The sequence below is a fragment of the Anomaloglossus baeobatrachus genome, chromosome 1 (genome assembly GCF_048569485.1).
Source record: "Anomaloglossus baeobatrachus isolate aAnoBae1 chromosome 1, aAnoBae1.hap1, whole genome shotgun sequence".
NCBI lineage: Eukaryota > Metazoa > Chordata > Amphibia > Anura > Aromobatidae > Anomaloglossus > Anomaloglossus baeobatrachus.
Genome location: NC_134353.1, coordinates 940658877 through 940683114, shown reverse-complemented (window position 1 = coordinate 940683114; position 24238 = coordinate 940658877). Strand labels below are relative to the sequence as shown.

The following is a 24238-nucleotide window of genomic DNA, read 5'->3' as shown; positions in this document are numbered from 1 at the left end:
GAGGTCAGGGTGCCCGAGAGGTCAGGGGATCCGAGGTCAGGGGGCCCAAGAGGTCAGGGGGCCCAAGAAGTCAGGGGGCCCTAGAGGTCAGGGGGCCCAAGAGGTCAGGGGGCCCAAGAAGTCAGGGGGCCCAAGAAGTCAGGGGGCCCTAGAGGTCAGGGGGCCCAAGAGATCAGGGGGCTCGAGAGGTCAGGGGGCCCAAGAAGTCAGGGGGCCCAAGGGGTCAGGGGGCCCGAGAGGTCAGGGGGCCAGAGAGATCAGGGGGCCCTAGAGGTCAGAGGGCCCGAGAGGTCATGGTGCACGAGAGGTCAGGGGACGCGAGGTCAGGGGGCCCAAGAGGTTAAGGGGCCCCAGAGCTCAGGGGCCCCATTTCTACCTCAATTCCAAATAGTTGGAATTGTGATTTTTTTTTGCACCAGGACCCTTTTCTGTCTATGTCTGCCAATATTGCTGAGAATTATTATATGTGGTCAAAGTCATATTTCTTATCAGAATGAATAGTCATGTCCATAGTTATGTTCTGTGCTGATATAACTGTATATATGTCAGTGTCTGATTCTTCTGATATAGAGATCTAAATCCCAGGTTATGGCTTCTCCAGGGAAGGCGGATTCACTAAGCGATGAACGGACCAGAGGTGATGATGCAGTAGAATTAGACTAGCCAGACAGCATGTAGAGGTGTGAGGACCAGAAGAGCTGGGTGTGCAGAATGGCATGTGGATTAGTGAAACTGCAAGTGCTTGATGCAGCAGAGGCAAGTGTGCAGACAGAACCTTAGGGCACTAGAGACAACTAGGCAGGTAGGTATGTCAATGAGGTAGAGTTGAGCATGCGGACAGCACTTTAGAACAGCAGAACTGAGTCGAGAGGCAGGCCCACTGATATAAATGACTTTGTGGACAGCAATTTGGAACAAAAGAGCTGAGTCGGCAATTGGGCACCTTGTTGTAGTGGAACTTAACTTTTGAACTGCTCCCAGGAACAGCAGAAAGGAGTTAGCAACCAGGCACATTGAAGAAGCAGAACTGCACATGTGGACAGCGCCCAGGAAGAGCAGATCTGAGTCAGCAATCAGGCACATTGATGAAGCACAACTGCACATGTGGACAGTGCCCAGGAAGAGCAGATCTGAGTCAGCAATCAGGCACATTAATGAAGCAGAACTGCACATGTGGACAGCGCCCAGGAAGAGCAAATCTGAGTCAGCAATCAGGCACATTAATGAAGCAGAACTGCACATGTGGACAGCACCCAGGAAGAGCAGATCTGAGTCAGCAATCAGGCACATTAATGAAGCAGAACTGCACATGTGGACAGTGCCCAGGAAGAGCAAATCTCAGTCAGCAATCAGGCAATTGATAAAGCAGAATTGCACATGTGGACAGTGCCCAGGAAGAGCAAATCTCAGTCAGCAATCAGGCAATTGATAAAGCAGAATTGCACATGTGGACAGTGCCCAGGAAGAGCAGATCTGAGTCAGCAATCAGGCACATTAATGAAGCAGAACTGCACATGTGGACAGCGCCCAGGAAGAGTAGATCTGAGTCAGCAATCAGGCAATTGATAAAGCAGAACTGAACATGTGGACAGTGCCCAGGAAGAGCAGATCTAAGTCAGCAATCAGTTAGTTGATAAAGCAGAACTGCACATGTGGACAGCGCCCAGGAAGAGCAGATCTGAGTCAGCAATCAGGCACATTGATGAAGTAGAACTGCACATGTGGACAGTGCCCAGGAAAAGCAGATCTAAGTCAGCAATCAGGCAGTTGATAAAGCAGAACTGCACATGTGGACAGCGCCCAGGAAGAGCAGATCTAAGTCAGCAATAAGGCAATTGATAAAGCAGAATTGCACATGTGGACAGTGCCCAGGAAGAGCAGATCTGAGTCAGCAATCAGGCAATTGATAAAGCAGAATTGCACATGTGGACAGTGCCCAGGAAGAGCAGATCTGAGTCAGCAATCAGGCAATTGATAAAGCAGAATTGCACATGTGGACAGTGCCCAGGAAGAGCAGATCTAAGTCAGCAATCAGGCAGTTGATAAAGCAGAACTGCACATGTGGACAGCGCCCAGGAAGAGCAGATCTGAGTCAGCAATCAGGCACATTGATGAAGCAGAACTGCACATGTGGACAGCGCCCAGGAAGAGCAGATCTGAGTCAGCAATCAGGCACATTGATGATGCAGAGCTAAGTCAGCGATCATACACTTTACTGTCGTAGAGAAAAAGGTGTTTGTCACGTGGCTCATTTTGAAGCAGCTTCAGCAGAACCCAATAGTAGCAGAACTTAGTTGATTAAGTAGTTAGTTCTAGAGATACACGATGTAGCAGAGTCCATCCCTAACTCCATACTTAGGTAGATCTGCCCTCCTGAGCTGGCTTCAAAAGTCTAAGAAGAGGACACCCGATGTATGCAAGAACAGAGATAGCGAGGGCTAGGGATAGAGGGGAGAAGCGAGGGCTGGCAGAGGAGCCTACAGAGATGAGCGACATCCCCTGATAAGTCAATAAGTAATCAATTTCTGGCTTCCTGCAGTCACCACTAGATGGAGCTCCAGATATTAAGTTTAGACAAATTATTATCACCTGTCACCAAGCAAAGCAGAAATAAGAGAGAGAATAGCAGAGCTGTGCATCATCTATTTAATTGTATTTATTTCTATAAATTTAACACAGTATATGGAAATCATTTCTGCATCAATACTCTGCAAAAACAGTTATTTTAAATAGTTTTATTATATATTTTTTCATAAATCAATAGTGCACATGGAAAACAGGAGCTTTGTACTTCATCACTGATCATTTCACTCACATGGAAAAAAAATGAGTCTTCAGTGACTACAGATTTTCCCATTACTGAGATAAGGGGTGACAGTTGGTGCTTATAAAGTTCTATGCAGAGAGGAGAGGACCGAAGGATGGAGAAGCTGGAGGCAATCACAGACTCTCTACTGCAAGTTCTAAGAAAATGTAACTGTCATTTCAGGAGAACTTGCAGCATAATGTCCGTCTTCGTCTTCCTCCTCCATAGAATTTAACAAGCACCAACTGTCACATCCTATATCAGTAATGGGAAGATGGATATACACTTAATATAGAGTTTCCAGATTTTGCCCATAGATTGAGACTGAATGATCAGTCCATGAGGAGAAAGAAGCAGATTTCTGCGATAAGATTTATTACAAAGTTTCCTGTTTTATTAATTTATGAAATAAAGATTTCTGCCTAAGTAGCTGTGACACAAAATGAAGACCTCCATAAAATGTTCAATTATCCTCACATACAGCGACAAAATTACATTTCCATACAGCTGCCTAAATAATAATACTGCCACCACCATACATTGCATAATACCGTCATATAGTGCTCAAATATGCTAACATGCAGTGACCATATAACATTTTCATACAAATGAAAGTCCCAATGCTATCCAGTGCCACCGCAGCCATACTTTGTAAAAGAAAATATTACCATACAGTGCTCGAATAATACCAACATACAATGACCAAATAATACATCTGCTTAAATAACAGTGCTATCCACCTCACTGCCAAACCAATAACCGTCATACAGTGCTCAAATATCCTAACATGCAATAAGCAAATGACACCTTCATACAGCTGTCTGGTACTACAACAGTCGTACGTTAAAAAAATACCATCATACAGTGCTCAATATAATACTAACATACAGTGACCAAATAACACTTCTATTCACCTGCGGAAGTATTAATGCTTCTAACTACCAACAGAGCCATTTCACTGCAAAAGTAAATACTGCCATACAGTGCTGAAATAATACCAACATACAGTGGGCAAATAAAACTTCCATACAGCTGCGTAAATACCAGTGCTATCAAGTACCACGTAAATTGATGGATGCAAAAGTGAATACTTCCATATGGTGCTCAATTATGCTATGATATCATATAGCACCACCACATCCATACTTTTCAAAAGTGAATGTCGCCAAACAGTGCTGAAATAATATCAACATACAGTGACCATATTACAACTTTATACAGGAAGACAGGAGCAAATTCAAAGATGGCATTCACATCTGGGCCCCGGGACTTGAGGCGGTCCAAATAAAAAGAAACCAGTCTAATAAATGGCCCATGTTAGTGTCATGCAGTGACTACTAGGGTTCCACCAGGTATAAGGGAACCCCTGGCGATCAATGCAACAAACAAGGTACACTGGGAACATGATAAAACAGTGGGCCCTGGTGCTAGGGAGAAGGGAGCAAGGTCACGTCCTGCACTCCCGAGAGGCTGATCCCTGGACTCCCTAACATCCCCATATGAGTCCTTCCCCTTGTCGCCGATCAAGTGCCTACGCCCTGACTTTCCTTGAACTCACCCTGGCTAGTGAGAAGGCCAGTGAGAACACTAGTCTCACCACTACAATAATACAACACAGGGGTAGGAAGACACACAGGGGCAAATAAACACAAAAAAGAACACTCCAAGCAATTGTCGTGAAACTTCAGCTTCTTCCAGAGACAGGCTCCTTCCAAAGTGGTCAGCATAAGACTGATGAGATTCTATAACCGGCATCAGATGTTAAGACATGTGACTATTTATAGAGAAGGGTCACAAGGAGCTGCACCTGAGATTAAAGCTCCAAAGGATAGTCAGATATTAAAGAGTCCTTAACTCCTACAGTACCAAATAAAAGCAGATACATATAAACGGAAGCTGCAGACCTGTGCACAACAAGGTGTTGAGACCTTCTGGTCCCAGACTCACCAGAGATCCCCCATAACAGGTAGGTGTAGGGGTCTGCTTCAAGTTTTTGTGTCTGCACATATACGTATATGCCGGGGGATTTGTGCAATGTTTTTCGGCCCCAGATACTTGATACATAGCATGTCACAAGACACATTGTGCAGCATTTTACCACCCCGACACCACGGCCATCATATACATTCTCACATACTTGGCAATGTGTACAAACAGCTGATGCTGAAATGGATCCAGGGACCTTCGCACAAGATATAGCGACATATGGATCACAGCAGGTGGGATTGCCCGGGGTCCCCATATCACATGACATACTTTGATGCTGACCAGTTCAGACAATAATACACTGTATAGCATCATTTCTGCACCAGAAAACCCTGATGGGAAACTCTATGTTAGATGAGGGCATCTTCGAATTCTGTGCAGCAGAGAGTGACATCAGTGAGGGTCCGGAGGACCAGGCACATCATTGATTTTAATCGACCCGAAGCTATACTGTCTTTCCACTCTGGTGGCGCTGCAGGGAACCTAAACACTTGCTGATTGATTCAATCATTGATTAGCGTGGATCAATAAGGTTCCATCATAATAAGCTTATTTAAAGAAGTCCCCATTAATAACAGTAGACACCCGCTCCTTCAGGAAACATACTACTAACAGTACAGACCTGCTCCTTCAGGAAACACACTAATAAAATTAGAAACCTGCTCCTTCAGGAAACACACTAATAACTGTAGAGACCCGCTCCTTCAGGAAACACACTAATAACAGTAGAGACCAGCTCCTTCAGGAAGCACACTAATAACAGTAAAAACCCGCTCCTTCAGGAAGCACACTAATAACATTAGAAACCTGCTCCTTCAGGAAACACACTAATAACAGTAGAGACCCGCTCCTTCAGGAAGCACACTAATAACAGTAGAGACCCGCTCCTTCAGGAAACACACTAATAACAGTAGAAACCCGCTCCTTCAGGAAGCACACTAATAACAGTAGAGACCCGCTCCTTCAGGAAACACACTAATAACAGTAGAAACCCGCTCCTTCAGGAAGCACACTAATAACAGTAGAGACCCGCTCCTTCAGGAAACATACTATTAACAGTAGAGACTCACTCCTTCAGGAAACACACTAATAACAACAGAGACTCGCTCCTTCAGGAAACACACTAATAACAGTAGAGACCCACTCCTTCAGGAAAAACACTAATAACAGGTGAAACGCGCTCCTTCAGGAAACACATTAATAACAGTAGAGACTCACTCCTTCAGGAAACACATTAATAACAGTAGAGACTCACTCCTTCAGGAAACACGCTAATAACAGTAGAGACTCGCTCTTTCAGGAAACACACTAATAACAGTAGAGACCAACTCCTTCAGGAAGCACACTAATAACATTAGAAACCTGCTCATTCAGGAAACATACTAATAACAGTAGAGACCAACTCCTTCAGGAAACACACTAATAACATTAGAAACCTGCTCCTTCAGAAAACACACTAATAACAACAGAGACCCGCTCCTTCAGGAAACACACTAATAACAACAGAAACCCGCTCATTCAGGAAACAATGTGCCCAATAAAAAAATGGAATTACCTCTCTATTTTTTTTTCTTTTTGTCACAAGTAGCTCCCCTCCAGGACCATCCAATTAGCTCCAAAATAGCTCCAAATTGCCCATGTTAGTTTTACATTTTGCAAGCCAGTCCTGGTAAAATCGGGACTGATGATACTAAAGTATTCAGGTTCCCATTAAAAGAGGGTCCCAGATACTACACCCACTTTTCTGAAACAGGGATGCCCCCCAAAATTTTCTGACTGCCATTTACACTACAGTTCAAAAGTTTGGGGTAACCCAGACAATTTTGTCTTTTCCATGACAAATCATACTTTTATTTATCAGATGAGTTGCATAATGAATAGAGAATATCGTCCAGATGATTTTTACTTGAAATAATAATTTCCTCTTCAGACTTTGCTTTCGGCACAGAATGCTTCTTTGCAGCAATTCCAGCTTTGCAGAGCTTTGGCATTCTAGCTGGTAATTTGCGGGGGTAATCTGGAGATATTTCGCCCCATGCTTCCCCCTCCCACAAGTTGGATTGGCGTGATGGGCACTTTTTGGTACCATATGGTCAAGCTGCTCCCACAACAGCTCTATAGGATTGAGATCTGGTGACTGGGCGGCCACTCCATTACACGTAGAATACCAGCTGCCGGCTTCTTTCCTAAATAGTTCATGCATAATTTGGAGGTGCTTTGGGTCATTGTCCTGTTGTAGGATGAAATTGGCTCCAATCAAGCGCTGTCCACAGGGTATGGCATGGCATTGCAAAATGGAGTGATAGCCTTTCTTATTCAAAATCTCTTTTACATTGTACAAATGTCTCACTTTACCAGCACCAAAGCAACCCCAGACCATCACATTACCTCCACCATGCTTGACAGATGGCATAAGGCAGTCTTCCAGCATTTTTTCAGTAGTTCTGCGTCTCACAAATGTTCTTCTGTGTGATCCAAACACCTCAAACTTCGATTTATCAGTCCATAACACTTTTTTCCAATCTTCCTCTGTCCAATGTCTGTGTTCTTTGCCCATATTAATCTTTTCCTTTTATTAGCCAGTCTCAGATATGACTTTTCCTTTGCCACTCTGCCCTGAAGGCCGGCATCCCGGAGTCGCCTCTTCACTGTAGATGGTGACACTAGCGTTTTGCGGGTACTATGTAATGAAGCTGCCAGTTGAGGACCTGTGAGGCGTCGATTTCTCACACTAGAGACTGTAATGTACTTGTCTTGTTGCTCAGTTGTGCAGCGCGGCCTCACACTTCTCTCTCTACTCTGGTTAGAGCCTGTTTGTGCTCTCCTCTGAAGGGAGTAGTACACAGCGTTGTAGGAAATCTTCAGTTTCTTGGCAATTTCTCGCATGGAATATCCTTCATTTAAAGAACAAGAATAGACTGTCGAGTTTCACATGAAAGTTCTCTTTTTCTGGCCATTTTGAGAGTTTAATGGAACCAACAAATCTAATGCTCCAGATTCTCAACTAGCTCAAAGGAAGGTCAGTTTTATAGCTTCTCTAATCAGCAAAACTGTTTTCAGCTGTGCTAACACACTTGCACAAGGGTTTTCAGGGGATTTTTAGGGGGACATCCATTAGCCTTCTAACACAGTTAGCAAACACAATGTGCCATTAGAACACTGGAGTGGTGGTTGTTGGAAATGGGCCTCTATACACCTATGTAGATATTGCATTCAGAACCAGACGTTTGCAGCTAGAATAGTCATTTACCACATTAATAATGTATAGAGGGGATGTGTGTTTAATTCAATGTTAGATTCATTGAAAAAAAATGTGCCTTTCTTTCAAAAATAAGGAAAGATCTAAGTGACCCTAAACTTTTTAACTGTAGTGTATATCATAGGATCCTCTTGCCCAAAATCTCTCTATTATATGTCAAGCTTTTTGTGTCCATGGGTACGGGTCAAATTGGGTGCCTTTTTTTCCTCCTTGGTTCATCTATCCCCCCCTCTATCCTCATATCCTCCATTGTAGTATTACGCTCTTATAATTTACAGGCATGTCCCCTTTAAGAATCATTACGGCCCACAATAATTTCTGTAAAACTGCTCATAACAGCTCGACTGATACTATCAAAATATGCTGGATAAAGCCCCTGTGGGCGTTCGCCTCAATCGTGTCCATTGTAGATCTGTAATACTAGAAATGCAAATAGAGACCCAAATATTCAGGATGCAACATCAACCAGTGAATAGGTGTAAGACTGTAGGGAGGATAGTAAGGGGTTAAAGGATATGGACGCCTTACGCAGTCAATTTCTTTTTAGCTAAGTGGATGTATTGTGGCCAAAGACTAATTTTTACAATTAGGTCTCTTTAACAATTTTGCACTGTTCGGCTATAAAAAAAGTGAAATACCTTGAAAAAATCCCTGATTCTGCACGCAGAGATTTCACATATTGCGCTCCGGAAGAAACAACGGTGAATATCTCTGCAATGGAGCGACGCAGCACAAAGCGGAAAAAAGCGACAGAATCAGGGATTTTACTACGTTTTTAGCAAGTGCCGGGTTAAGCTGTTTGTTTCCCTGCACATTGCTGAGTGCAAAATGAGATAAAGGAAGAATTAAACAGTAACCTCTGTTCTGAAAAATGTGACAACTCTGTTACCAAGCTCCTTCAGCTTTTTTATGAACACAGACCACATCAAAGTTTAGCTTTCCTTTGATGTGGTCATAAATCATCACTCCGTAAAACGTTGCAGACTCATCACCATCAGCTTACTGACTGATTCTTAGTTAACTCATCCTGCTGCCAGCAACATGGAGGATGTGAGAGCCAACCGGAGCAAAATGTTTAATCAAACTTTTTTTCAAAAATGTTTTTCACGAGAAACTTCATGCATTTAAGCAAAAAACAAAACAAAAACACAACCCTAAAATGTGGTCATACCCTTTAAAAGTACACTTTTCTGGTTAGCATTTTGGGATTACATAGTGTTTACAAAGTAACAAATTGGCTCAGGATTAGAAAACATGGCTGGCATCTTTCAAAAAGTGCGCCACACTTATCCTCAGGTTGTGGGAGGTATTGCACCTCAGCTCCGTTCACCTGCATAGGGCAGAACTGTAGAACCAAATATTAATTTCGTGCTGTTTCAAAAAGAGGACAACCATTTTTTTAAAAAATAAATAAATCTTGTACAACCCCTTTAATACTTTCTTTGGCCACCACAATCTTACCGTAGGATATTCACAATACAAGGTCTTTCCAAACACTCCCGATATACCATAATTTCCATAAGCTACAATGTTTCTATTTTTGTTTCCCTAATGTTCCATTTGGAATCTTTTCACACTTCCTGTAGCCAATATAGGAGGAGTCTAAAACAAGTCTATGCAACCGAGAGAGGAAGTCTCTGATGTAGCAAATGGAGATGCCTATTTAGCACTTGCATCTAAAGAAATGGTAAAAGAAAGTTATACAACCTGAATGTGCCTACTTGTAGATTATACAATGAGGCAACAACAAGAAAAGTAAACACTACAATTCTGCAAGGAAATGTAACTAATTAATGTGATACGGTCCAAAAATAATCTCCTGACGTCATAGTTATGCAACTTAGGGTCACATCAGTGGAATTTGCACTTTCTAGAATGTAGCATCTTTGGTGTTTTATACAAGTAAAAATTCCATGCTACATAGTGAAAGTCACTCTACACAAAACATCATTTTTAGACTGAGGGTCAAACAACTTAGACCCCTACTGACCGCTGATATGATGATTAAGAAAACTTCTTCATTAAAATGAACAGATATGAAAACATCGAAACATGCTGACATTCCCCGTCTTCTGCTGTTTACTTGTCAGCTTTGCTGTGTAAACTGGGTCAGAAGATGCAGAGTCATCTCATTATCATTAGAGAATGGTGATTAACCTTCATTAAAATGAACAGATATGAAAACATCACAACAAGCTGACATTCCCTGTCTTCTGCAGTTTACTTGTCAGCTTTGCTGTGTAAACTGGGTCAGAAGATGCAGAGTCATCTCATTATCATTAGAGAATGGTGATTAACCTTCTTCATTAAAATAAACAGATATGAAAACATCGAAACATGCTGACATTCCCTGTCTTCTGCTGTTTACTTGTCAGCTTTGCTGTGTAAACTGGGTCAGAAGATGCAGAGTCATCTCATTATCATTAGATAATGTTGATTAAGAAACCTTCTTCATTAAAATGAACAGATATAAAAACATCGAAACATGCTGACATTCCCTGTCTTCTCCAGTTTACTTGTCAGCTTTGCTGTGTAAACTGGGTCAGAAGATGCAGAGTCATCTCATTATCATTAGAGAATGGCAATTAAGAAAACTTCATTAAAATGAACAGATATGAAAACATGGAACCATGCTGATATTTCCTGTCTTCTGCTGTTTACTTGTCAGCTTTGCTGTGTAGACTGAGTCAGAAGTCGCAGAGTCATCTCATTATCATTAGAGAATGGTGATTAAGAAAACTTCTTCATTAAAATGAACAGATATGAAAACATCGAAACATGCTGATATTCCATGTCTTTTGCTGTTTACTTGTCAGCTTTGCTGTGTAGACTGAGTCAGAAGACGCATAGTCATCTCATTATCATTAAAAAATGGTTCTTAAGAAAACTTCTTCATTAAAATGAACAGATATGAAAACATCGAAAGATGCTGACATTCCCTGTCTTCTGCAGTTTACTTGTCAGCATTGCTGTGTAGACTGGGCCAGAAGGCGCAGAGTCATCTCATTATCATTAGAGGATATTGATTAATAGAAGCTCTTGTACTGATAGAGGAATAGATAAGGCAGCAAAAAAGTGGCCTCATCAGGAAGAGGACAATGAAATTATAGCTTAAATAGTAAAATAAATACATAAACTAATAAACAATTTATTTCTGTTCTATGTGCTGTAATCATAAATGAGACATTTACCTTTAAAAAATGCAACTCAACTGTGGATGCTTGAACCTACCAGCATCAATCTTCTGGATGCTTTCATTAAAACAGCGCCACACCTGTTCACTGGTTATGTGAGGTATTGCAGTTCATCCCTATTTATTTTGATGGAGTTGAAGTGCAATACCAGACATAACCAGTGGACAGGTGTGGCGCTGTTTCTGGATAAAAGCAGCCATGGAAGAGAACATAAAGGTGACTGATAGTCCCCAATGTTTGAAGTCAGGTTTCCTCTTTTTTCCCCTTTTATCCTTATTGCACTCTGATTTCTTAAGTGATCAATGGTGGGCAGCAAGAGTGTGTATGGGCGGGGTGGTGGGGGGGGCGATCCCCGCTTTTCTTTTTTACCCTTGCATTTAGGACGGTATAAGAAAAATTCACACGGCCTAAATCATTGTAGTGAAGAAGGATGGGGACAATGGACATTCCTGAATGAGTCACCTCCAGTAATGGGGCAGCCATTCAGCCCAGTGTTCTGGAGCACCGATCCCAGCCCGTGTTCCTTGGCGAGGACCATTCAGCGCTGAGGTCATGACTCCGCTGCCGGTTAATCTCTGGATGATGCGGTTACGTCAGATCAGAGGTCGGGGAAAGTTTTTTTCTTATGAGGCTCCGTGCTCATTAGATGATTGATGAGGCGACGATATTACAATGCTTCTTCTTGATTGCAACATTTCATATCTTACAAGTTTTTATTTTTTAGCTGTATCTCTTTCCCTTATGTTACCCATTCTGGGGACCAGTGGTGAAGAATGGAGGGGGCATGAGTAGCCCAGGGCTTAAAATGTAATAGGGGTGCAAAAAATTCACCCCTCTTACCATTGTGAAAATGATCAACTACCAGCCCTATGCAATCCTCACTGAGATGCAGGAAAGTGCCACTTCTATCATTCACTGAGTGCCCAGCGACCAGCAAACAGAGCAGCAGAGGCTGCCAACTGTCTATGCAGAGCGCACTGCGGCAGCAATCAAGATGATCTTGTCTTGGTGGTATGCTAAGGTTACATTAGTATTAGGGTGAGGACTAAGGATACTGCTAGTGTTAGGGACAGTGCTGGGGCTAGGGCTAGGGATATAGTGTTAGGGATAGTGCTGGGGCTAGGGATAGTGTTAGGGACAGTGCTGGGGTTAGGGCTAGGGATAGTGTTAGGGATAGTGCTGGGGTTAGGGCTAGGGATAGTGTTAGGGATAGTGCTGAGGTTAGGGCTAGAGATAGTGTTAGGGACAGTGCTGGGGTTAGGACTAGGGATAGTGTTGGGGATAGTGCTGAGGTTAGGGCTAGGGATAGTGTTAGGGATATTGTTGAGGATAGGGCTAGAGATAGTGTTAGGGATAGTGTTGAGGTTAGGGCTTGAAATAGTGTTAGGGATAGTGCTGAGGTTAGGACTAGGGATAGTGTTGGGGATAGTGCTGAGGTTAGGGCTAGGGATAGTGTTAGGGATATTGTTGAGGATAGGGCTAGAGATAGTGTTAGGGATAGTGTTGAGGTTAGGGCTTGAAATAGTGTTAGGGATAGTGTTGAGGTTAGGACTAGGGATAGTGTTAGGGACAATGCTGAGGTTAGGACTAGGGATAGTGCTAGGGATAGTGTTAGGGATAGTGTTGAGGTTAGGGCTAGAGATAGTGTTAGGAATAGTGTTGAGGTTAGGGCTAGAGATAGTGTTAGGGATAGTGTTGAGGTTAGGGCTAGAGATAATGTTAGGGACAATGCTGAGGTTAGGGCTAGGGATAGTGTTAAGGATAGTGCTGAGGTTAGGGCTAGGGATAGTGTTAGGGATAGTGCTGAGGTTAGGGCTAGGGATAGTGTTAGGGACAATGCTGAGGTTAGGGCTAGGGATAGTGTTAAGGATAGTGCTGAGGTTAGGACTAGGGATAGTGTTAGGGATAGTGCTGAGGTTAGGGCTAGGGATAGTGTTAGGGATAGTGCTGAGGTTAGGGCTAGGGATAGTGTTAGGGATAGTGCTGAGGTTAGGGCTAGGGATAGTGATAGGGATAGTGTTGAGGTTAGGGCTAGGGATAGTGTTAGGGATAGTGTTAGGGACAATGCTGAGGTTAGGACTAGGGATAGTGTTAGGGATAGTGCTGAGGTTAGGGCTAGAGATAGTGTTAGGGATAGTGCTGGGGTTAGGGCTAGAGATATAGTGTTAGGGATAGTGCTGAGGTTAGGGCTAGAGATAGTGTTAGGGATAGTGTTAGGGATAGTGCTGAGGTTAGGACTAGGGATAGTGTTAGGGATAGTGTTAGGGATAGTGCTGGGGTTAGGGCTAGGGATATAGTGTTAGGGATAGTGCTGGGGTTAGGGCTAGGGATATAGTGTTAGGGATAGTCCTGGGGTTAGGGCTAGGGATATAGTGTTAGGGATAGTGTTAGGGACAGTGCTGGGGTTAGGACTAGGGATAGTGCTAGGGATAGTGTTAGGGATAGTGCTGGGGTTAGGGCTAGGGATAGTGTTAAGGATAGTGCTGAGGTTAGGGCTAGGGATAGTGTTAGGGATAGTGCTGAGGTTAGGGCTAGGGATAGTGTTAGGGACAATGCTGAGGTTAGGGCTAGGGATAGTGTTAAGGATAGTGCTGAGGTTAGGACTAGGGATAGTGTTAGGGATAGTGCTGAGGTTAGGGCTAGGGATAGTGATAGGGATAGTGTTGAGGTTAGGGCTAGGGATAGTGTTAGGGATAGTGTTAGGGACAATGCTGAGGTTAGGACTAGGGATAGTGTTAGGGATAGTGCTGAGGTTAGGGCTAGAGATAGTGTTAGGGATAGTGCTGGGGTTAGGGCTAGAGATATAGTGTTAGGGATAGTGCTGAGGTTAGGGCTAGAGATAGTGTTAGGGATAGTGTTAGGGATAGTGCTGAGGTTAGGACTAGGGATAGTGTTAGGGATAGTGTTAGGGATAGTGCTGGGGTTAGGGCTAGGGATATAGTGTTAGGGATAGTGCTGGGGTTAGGGCTAGGGATATAGTGTTAGGGATAGTGCTGGGGTTAGGGCTAGGGATATAGTGTTAGGGATAGTGTTAGGGACAGTGCTGGGGTTAGGACTAGGGATAGTGCTAGGGATAGTGTTAGGGATAGTGCTGGGGTTAGGGCTAGGGATAGTGTTAGGGATAGTGCTGGGGTTAGGGCTAGGGATATAGTGTTAGGGATAGTGCTGGGGTTAGGGCTAGGGATATAGTGTTAGGGATAGTGTTAGGGACAGTGCTGGGGTTAGGACTAGGGATAGTGCTAGGGATAGTGTTAGGGATAGTGCTGAGGTTAGGGCTAGGGATAGTGTTAGGGATAGTGCTGGGGTTAGGGCTAGGGATAGTGTTAGGGATAGTGCTGAGGTTAGGACTAGGGATAGTGTTAGGGATAGTGCTGAGGTTAGGACTAGGGATAGTGTTAGGGATAGTGCTGAGGTTAGGGCTAGGGATAGTATTGGGGATAGTGCTGAGGTTAGGGCTAGGGATAGTGTTAGGGATAGTGCTGAGGTTAGGGCTAGGGATAGTGTTAGGGACAATGCTGAGGTTAGGGCTAGGGATAGTGTTAAGGATAGTGCTGAGGTTAGGACTAGGGATAGTGTTAGGGATAGTGCTGAGGTTAGGGCTAGGGATAGTGATAGGGATAGTGTTGAGGTTAGGGCTAGGGATAGTGTTAGGGATAGTGCTGAGGTTAGGGCTAGAGATAGTGTTAGGGATAGTGCTGGGGTTAGGGCTAGAGATATAGTGTTAGGGATAGTGCTGAGGTTAGGGCTAGAGATAGTGTTAGGGATAGTGTTAGGGATAGTGCTGAGGTTAGGACTAGGGATAGTGTTAGGGATAGTGTTAGGGATAGTGCTGGGGTTAGGGCTAGGGATATAGTGTTAGGGATAGTGCTGGGGTTAGGGCTAGGGATATAGTGTTAGGGATAGTGTTAGGGACAGTGCTGGGGTTAGGACTAGGGATAGTGCTAGGGATAGTGTTAGGGATAGTGCTGGGGTTAGGGCTAGGGATAGTGTTAGGGATAGTGCTGGGGTTAGGGCTAGGGATAGTGTTAGGGATAGTGCTGAGGTTAGGACTAGGGATAGTGTTAGGGATAGTGCTGAGGTTAGGACTAGGGATAGTGTTGAGGTTAGGGCTAGGGATAGTGTTAGGGATAGTGCTGAGGTTAGGGCTAGGGATAGTGTTAGGGATAGTGCTGAGGTTAGGACTAGGGATAGTGTTAGGGATAGTGCTGAGGTTAGGGCTAGGGATAGTGTTAGGGATAGTGCTGAGGTTAGGACTAGGGATAGTGTTAGGGATAGTGCTGAGGTTAGGACTAGGGATAGTGCTGAGGTTAGGACTAGGGATAGTGTTAGGGATAGTGCTGGGGTTAGGGCTAGGGATAGTGTTAGGGATAGTGTTAGGGACAGTGCTGGGGTTAGGACTAGGGATAGTGCTAGGGATAGTGTTAGGGATAGTGCTGGGGTTAGGGCTAGGGATAGTGTTAGGGATAGTGCTGAGGTTAGGGCTAGGGATAGTGTTGGGGATAGTGCTGAGGTTAGGGCTAGGGATAGTGTTAGGGATAGTGCTGGGGTTAGGGCTAGGGATAGTGTTAGGGATAGTGCTGAGGTTAGGGCTAGGGATAGTGTTAGGGATAGTGCTGAGGTTAGGACTAGGGATAGTGTTAGGGATAGTGCTGAGGTTAGGACTAGGGATAGTGTTAGGGATAGTGCTGAGGTTAGGGCTAGGGATAGTGTTAGGGATAGTGCTGAGGTTAGGGCTAGGGATAGCATTGGGGATAGTGCTGAGGTTAGGGCTAGGGATAGTGTTAGGGATAGTGCTGAGGTTAGGGCTAGGGATAGTGTTAGGGATAGTGCTGAGGTTAGGGCTAGGGATAGTGTTAGGGATAGTGCTGAGGTTAGGGCTAGGGATAGTGTTGGGGATAGTGCTGAGGTTAGGGCTAGGGATAGTGTTAGGGATAGTGCTGAGGTTAGGGCTAGGGATAGTGTTGGGGATAGTGCTGAGGTTAGGGCTAGGGATAGTGTTAGGGATAGTGCTGAGGTTAGGACTAGGGATAGTGTTAGGGATAGTGCTGAGGTTAGGACTAGGGATAGTGCTGAGGTTAGGGCTAGGGATAGTGTTGGGGATAGTGCTGAGGTTAGGGCTAGGGATAGTGTTAGGGATAGTGCTGAGGTTAGGGCTAGGGATAGTGTTAGGGATAGTGCTGAGGTTAGGACTAGGGATAGTGTTAGGGATAGTGCTGAGGTTAGGACTAGGGATAGTGCTGAGGTTAGGACTAGGGATAGTGTTAGGGATAGTGCTGAGGTTAGGGCTAGGGATAGTGTTAGGGATAGTGTTAGGGACAGTGCTGGGGTTAGGGCTAGGGATAGTGTTAGGGATAGTGTTAGGGACAGTGCTGGGGTTAGGACTAGGGATAGTGCTAGGGATAGTGTTAGGGATAGTGCTGAGGTTAGGGCTAGGGATAGTGTTAGGGATAGTGCTGAGGTTAGGGCTAGGGATAGTGTTGGGGATAGTGCTGAGGTTAGGGCTAGGGATAGTGTTAGGGATAGTGCTGAGGTTAGGGCTAGGGATAGTGTTAGGGATAGTGCTGAGGTTAGGACTAGGGATAGTGCTGAGGTTAGGGCTAGGGATAGTGTTAGGGATAGTGCTGAGGTTAGGGCTAGGGATAGTGTTAGGGATAGTGCTGAGGTTAGGACTAGGGATAGTGTTAGGGATAGTGCTGAGGTTAGGGCTAGGGATAGTGTTAGGGATAGTGTTAGGGACAGTGCTGGGGTTAGGACTAGGGATAGTGCTAGGGATAGTGTTAGGGATAGTGCTGGGGTTAGGGCTAGGGATAGTGTTAGGGATAGTGCTGAGGTTAGGGCTAGGGATAGTGTTAGGGATAGTGCTGAGGTTAGGGCTAGGGATAGTGTTAGGGATAGTGCTGAGGAAAGGGCTAGGGATAGTGTTAGGGATAGTGTTAGGGATAGTGCTGGGGTTAGGGCTAGGGATAGTGTTAGGGATAGTGCTGAGGTTAGGGTTAGGGATAGTGTTAGGGATAGTGCTGAGGTTAGGGCTAGGGATAGTGTTGGGGATAGTGCTGAGGTTAGGGCTAGGGATAGTGTTAGGGATAGTGCTGAGGAAAGGGCTAGGGATAGTGTTAGGGATAGTGTTAGGGACAGTGCTGGGGTTAGGGCTAGGGATAGTGTTAGGGATAGTGCTGAGGTTAGGGTTAGGGATAGTGTTAGGGATAGTGCTGAGGTTAGGGCTAGGGATAGTGTTAGGGATAGTGCTGAGGTTAGGGATAGTGTTAGGGATAGTGCTGAGGTTAGGGCTAGGGATAGTGTTAGGGATAGTGCTGAGGTTAGGGTTAGGGATAGTGTTAGGGATAGTGCTGAGGTTAGGGCTAGGGATAGTGTTAGGGATAGTGTTAGGGATAGTGTTGAGGTTAGGACTAGGGATAGTGTTAGGGATAGTGCTGAGGTTAGGGCTAGGGATAGTGTTAGGGATAGTGCTGAGGTTAGGGCTAGGGATAGTGTTAGGGATAGTGCTGAGGTTAGGGCTAGGGATAGTGTTAGGGATAGTGCTGAGGTTAGGGCTAGGGATAGTGTTAGGGATAGTGCTGAGGTTAGGACTAGGGATAATGTTAGGGTTATGGATAGTGCTAGGGTTAAGGTTAGTGATAGTGCTAGTATTAGAGACAGTGCTGGGGTTAGGGCTAGAGATAGTGCTAGGGTTAGGGATAGAGCTGGGGTTAGGTCTAGAGATAGTGCTAGGGTTAAGGATAGGGATAGTGCCTGTGTTAGCGACAGTGCTGGGGTTAGGGCTAGAGATAGTGCTAGGGTTAGGGATAGTGCTGATCTTAGGGCTAGGGATACTGCTAGGATTAAGGATAGTACTGGGATTAGGGCTAGAGTTAGGGATACTGTTGGTGGTTAGGGATAGTGGTGAGATTAGGGATAGTGCTTTGGTGAGGGCTAGGCTATAGTACTATAGTTAGGGATAATGCTGGGTTTAAGGCTAGGGATAGTGCTATGGCATGGATAGTGCTGGGGTTAGGGCTAGGGATAGTGCTATAGTTAGGGGTTATGTTGGGGTTAAGGCTAGGGATAGTGCTAGGGCTTGGAAAGTGCTGGGGTTAGGGCAAGGGATAGTGCTATAGTTAGGGATAGGATAGCGCTAGGGTTAGGGATAGTGGTGAGATTAGGGATAGTGCTGGGTTTAAGGCTAGGGATAGTGCTAGTGTTAGGGACAGTACTGAAGTTAGGGCTAGATATAGCGCTAGGGTTAGGGATAATGTTGAGTTTAAGGCTAGGGATAGTGCTATAGTTAGGGATAATGCTGGGGTTAGGACTAGGGATAGTGCTAGTGTTAGAGACAGTGCTGGGGTTAGGACTAGGGATAGTGCTAGTGTTAGAGACAGTGCTGGGGTTAGGACTAGGGATAGTGCTAGTGTTAGAGACAGTGCTGGGGTTAGGACTAGGGATAGTGCTAGTGTTAGGGACAGTGCTGGGGTTATGGCTAGATATCGCGCTAGGGTTAGGGATAGTGGTGAGATTAGGGATAGTGCTAGTGTTAGAGACAGTGCTGGGGTTAGGGCAAGGGATAGTGCTAGTGTTAGGGACAGTGCTGGGGTTAGGACTAGGGATAGTGCTAGTGTTAGAGACAGTGCTGGGGTTAGGACTAGGGATAGTGCTAGTGTTAGAGACAGTGCTGGGGTTAGGACTAGGGATAGTGCTAGTGTTAGAGACAGTGCTGGGGTTAGGACTAGGGATAGTGCTAGTGTTAGGGACGGTGCTAGGGTTAGGGCTAGGGATAGTGCTAGTGTTAGGGACGGTGCTGGGGTTAGGACTAGATATCGCGCTAGGGTTAGGGATAGTGCTGTGTTTAGCGCTAGGCTTCAGGCCAGTGTCAGACTGGAGAACACAGGACCCAGCAGAGAACATTGTTCATGGGACCACCAATGAGAAAAAAGACAGGACAAAGCAAAACCAAGATAAAGCAAATTAAACTAAATATCAGAGAATTCTTTTTTTATCACTATTTGGACTACATTGGATTTGATAGACTATGTTGGGCCACCGTGGGATCTAGTTTTAATAAAATGGTCAAAGGGTTCGGTGTAGGTCAGTGTTTTTTCTTTTTAAATAAAGTGGATTTGTTTTTGTGTAACACTGTATTATAACATTAGTAATGGAGGGATCCAACAGACGCCGTCTATGACCATTTTATTAAAGACATAGATCCCATGCCGGTCTAGCATAGCCCACCGAATCCAGTGTAGAGCAAAGTGCACACCTGCAAAAAGCAAAAGCAATAAACTCAAAATCACACCCCCTTCATGGGATTTGGCCCCCTAAATTTAGGATCTATAAAATATAAAGGAGAAAACGGGTGTCTGTGTCGAATGCAAAACCACAGTTTTTGCCCAAAGGGTCTTAAAGAAGTAAAGTGATAGTGCCCAAAGAGTCGCTGTGAAAAGGGCAGCACCGTATAGTCACTAAGGGGCAACAAGATAAGTCACCCTAAAGAATGTAACTATAGCAATGGCTGTCAACAACCAGTGCAAACGTAACTGGGGGGGCCTCGTTTATCAAATTGTCTCCCAGTAAGATCGTTCTGGTTGCCTATAGCCACTGCAGAAGTAACTGGGGCGTCATTTATGAGAATCACCTCACAGTAAGATCGTTCTGGTTGCCTATAGCCACTGCAGAAGTAACTGGGGCGTCATTTATGAGAATCACCTCACAGTAAGATCGTTCTGGTTGCCTATAGCCACTGCAGAAGTAACTGGGGCGTCATTTATGAGAATCACCTCACAGTAAGATCGTTCTGGTTGCCTATAGCAACTGCAGAAGTAACTGGGGCCTCATTAATGAGAATCACCTCACAGTAAGATTGTTCTGGTTGCCTATAGCCACTGCAGAAGTAACTGGGGCGTCATTTATGAGACTAGCCTCACAGTAAGATCGTTCTGGTTGCCTATAGTCACTGCAGAAGTAACTGGGGCGTCATTTATGAGAATAGCCTCACAGTAAGATCGTTCTGGTTGCCTATAGCCACTGCAGAAGTAACTGGGGCCTCATTTATGAGACTAGCCTCCCATTAAGATCACTATGGTTGCCTATAGACACTGCAGAAGTAACTAGGCCTCATTTATGAGAATCACCTCACAGTAAGATTGTTCTGGTTGTCTATAGCAAGTACAGAAGTAACTGGGACCTCATTTATGAGAATCACCTCACAGTAAGTAAGATCGTTCTGGTTGCCTGTAGACACTGCAGAAGTCACTGGGGCCTCGTTTATGAGAATCACCTCACAGTAAGATCATTGTGAGTGCAGCTTTCAGCATTGAAGCTCCTGAGGTAAAGTGAAAGCTGAGCTCTGATTGGTTGCTATGGACACTAGACCAGTCTGACTGTGAGGCAGTTTTTATAACCGAGATGTGAGATCCTTCAGGACATTTTCAGCTTTATATCTATAGATTCACTTATTAGATCTCTGATCAGAGTGAGGTGATCACTAAGGGCCATAACACTAAGGACTGTTTTTTAAAATACCGCCCAAAAAACGACTATCTATTGGGCAAGTCAATCCAAAAGCTAAGAAAGCAAAACAGTCTCAAGCAGCTGAGACAAGTGAACAGCGAGAGACCCGGCTTATATGGAAGCAGAGAGTAAACTTTAATATTTAATAAATATCGTTGAAAATGTAGTAATTGTTCTCCTTGGTGTTACAAAAAATTTATAAAAATAACTGTGAACACTAAACTACAAAAAAGAACATTTAAAAGAACAAATTCTAAACGCTGAAGACGTGAACATCAGGGTGAAAGTGAAAATTTATCCTTAGCGAGCGATACCAAGAATTTATCAAACGCAGCAGCGGGTACGAGGGGCTGCTGATAAATCTTTGGCTTTGTGATCTTTTTTGTTTCTATGGTAACGAATGTTACATCACATAAAACCATTATGTATCTAATATATATTTTCAAAATTTTGTATTTGTTGCTTATGGCAACAGTGTTCTACGCACACAGGAAAACAAAATGTCATAGTCTAATGCGATATTCACAGCACCTGAGAGCAGAGGAGGGATACAATTCTTGTTTCTGTAAGGAAAGTCCAGGAAGGATATCCATGGTGATATGTCACAGACATTGGGGGATCAATGCCATCATATTCCACAGTTAAGAACTGGGTTGCCAAATGTAAAACTGACCACTTCAGCCCCAATGATGAGGAACGTCCTGGACGCCCGAGAGTGGTTGTTGTTCTGGAGATCGTCGATGCTGCGCACAACCTCATACTGGAGAATCCACCAATTTCAGCTAAAGCAATAGCAGACATCATGGGGATTTCCCGTGAATGTGTTTGTGACAGTCTCCAGGAACATTTGGACATGAGGAAGCTTCTGCAAAGTGGGTCCCCAAATGTCTGACAACAGATCAGAGAAGCAGCGAGTGACAACTTCCCGGTCCATTTGTCAGCGTTTCCGGACTGACAAGAACTTCCTGGATTGACTGGTCACTATGGATGAGACCTGGATTTAATTGTATGACCCTAAAAACAAGGAGCAGTCAAAAGAGTGGAGGCACAGGGGTTCTCCTCATCCAAAAGAAGTTCAGGGTGCAAAAATCAGCCACTAAGGTGATGATGTCTGTGTTCTGTGATAAGGAGGGCGTGCTGCTAGTGGACTACCTTCAAAAGGGTTCCACCATCAATGCAAGGTATTACATTGAACTTTTGGACCAATTGAAGGTAGATCTGAAGGCCAAAAGACGCGACAAGCTGTCCAATGGAATCTTGTTCCTGCAAGACAATGCCTCCACTCACACTGCACAAGAGACCATGGCAAAACTGGCAGAGCCGGGCTTCCAGCTGGTGACCATCCACCTTATTCACCAGATCTAGCTCCCTCCGACTATCATCTGTTTCCAAACCTGAAGAAACACCTCAAGGTACCAAATTTTACACCATTTCTGGTGCCATGACTGCTATTAATGCCTGGTTTGAAGCACAACCGAAATCCTTCTTTTTGCTAGACTTACAGAACTTGGAATACCAATGTAAGAAGTGTGCTGACATCAGTGGAGAGTATGTGGGAGAAATGGAAATTTCATCATCCTATCTCGATTTTTTCTGGGTAAAGCCAAAGACTTATCAGCGGCGCCTCGTATTTTGCTACTATAATAATAAAGCCGTGTCTAGCCTGGTCTCATGGTGACCGGCACAAGGAAGCAGCGCAGACACGCCGATATAGAGCAAGCGCTAGATTCACATCACATCCAGAATCTCAAATAACTACAGATCTATGTGCTCGCTCATCACTAGTTACCAGTACTGAGCACCCGAGCATGGTAGTGCTCGCTCATCACTAGTTACCAGTACTGAGCACCCGAGCATGGTAGTGCTCGCTCATCACTAGTTACCAGTACTGAGCACCCGAGCATGGTAGTGCCCGCTCATCACTAGTTACGAGTACTGAGCACCTGAGCATGGTAGTGCCCGCTCATCACTAGTTACGAGTACTGAGCACCCGAGCATGGTAGTGCCCGCTCATCACTAGTTACGAGTACCGAGCACCCGAGCATGGTAGTGCCCGCTCATCACTAGTTACCAGTACTGAGCACCCGAGCATGGTAGTGCCCGCTCATCACTAGTTACCAGTACTGAGCACCCGAGCATGGTAGTGCCCGCTCATCACTAGTTACCAGTACTGAGCACCCGAGCATGGTAGTGCCCGCTCATCACTAGTTACCAGTACTGAGCACCCGAGCATGGTAGTGCCCGCTCATCACTAGATACGAGTACTGAGCACCCGAGCATGGTAGTGCCCGCTCATCACTAGTTACGAGTACCGAGAACCTGAGCATGGTAGTGCCCGCTCATCACTAGTTACGAGTACTGAGCACCCGAGCATGGTAGTGCCCACTCATCACTAGTTACCAGTACTGAGCACCCGAGCATGGTAGTGCTCACTCATCACTAGTTACCAGTACTGAGCACCCGAGCATGGTAGTGCCCGCTCATCACTAGTTACCAGTACTGAGCACCCGAGCATGGTAGTGCCCGCTCATCACTAGATACGAGTACTGAGCACCCGAGCATGGTAGTGCCCGCTCATCACTAGTTACGAGTACCGAGAACCTGAGCATGGTAGTGCCCGCTCATCACTAGTTACGAGTACCGAGAACCTGAGCATGGTAGTGCCCGCTCATCACTAGTTACGAGTACTGAGCACCCGAGCATGGTAGTGCCCGCTCATCACTAGATACGAGTACTGAGCACCCGAGCATGGTAGTGCCCGCTCATCACTAGTTACGAGTACTGAGCACCCGAGCATGGTAGTGCCCGCTCATCACTAGTTACGAGTACTGAGCACCCGAGCATGGTAGTGCCCGCTCATCACTAGTTACGAGTACTGAGCACCCGAGCATGGTTAGTGCTCGCTCATCACTAGTTACGAGTACTGAGCACCCGAGCATGGTACTGCCCGCTCATCACTAGTTACGAGTACTGAGCACCTGAGCATGGTAGGTATCTGAATTTGCTAAATCTGGTCTGGGTTCCGTATTCATTTTGGGGTGTGATGAAGGTTGGGCATAGGCACTAGTAGTCATTCACATGTCATATTTTGAGAATTATTTCCTATATAAGTTCACCCATTGCAATATGTAACATTGTGCACCCTGTAATCAGCAGCTGGATTACTTGCTGTGCATTGATCTGCATTAGAGCTGCATACACCAAACATTAGGAAAACTATCAGTAAAACTGATGCAACAAAAAATGGATATAAAGCTAAATTTACTCCTAGGTCCTTTTATTAGATTTACCATCAAAATAAACAGTTATCGAAAAATATTTTTTTCATAAAACAGCGCCACATCTGTCCAGAGGCTGAGTGTGGTATTGCAGTAATGTTCATTGTAATGAGTCTGAACTGTAATACCAGACACAACCTGAGGACACGTGTGGCGCCAGACGTGTAAACACTTACAACCCCTTGAAGAAGAAGGAGGACTCTGTTATTCCTAC

General features: G+C 44.9%; 1 protein-coding gene across 1 annotated transcript in view; it reads right to left on the bottom strand.

The window, feature by feature from the left end:
• The window catches only part of SLC1A3 (solute carrier family 1 member 3), a 109183-nt gene that overhangs the window by 74490 nt on the left and 10455 nt on the right, over positions 1 to 24238 (bottom strand). The window lies entirely within an intron of this gene.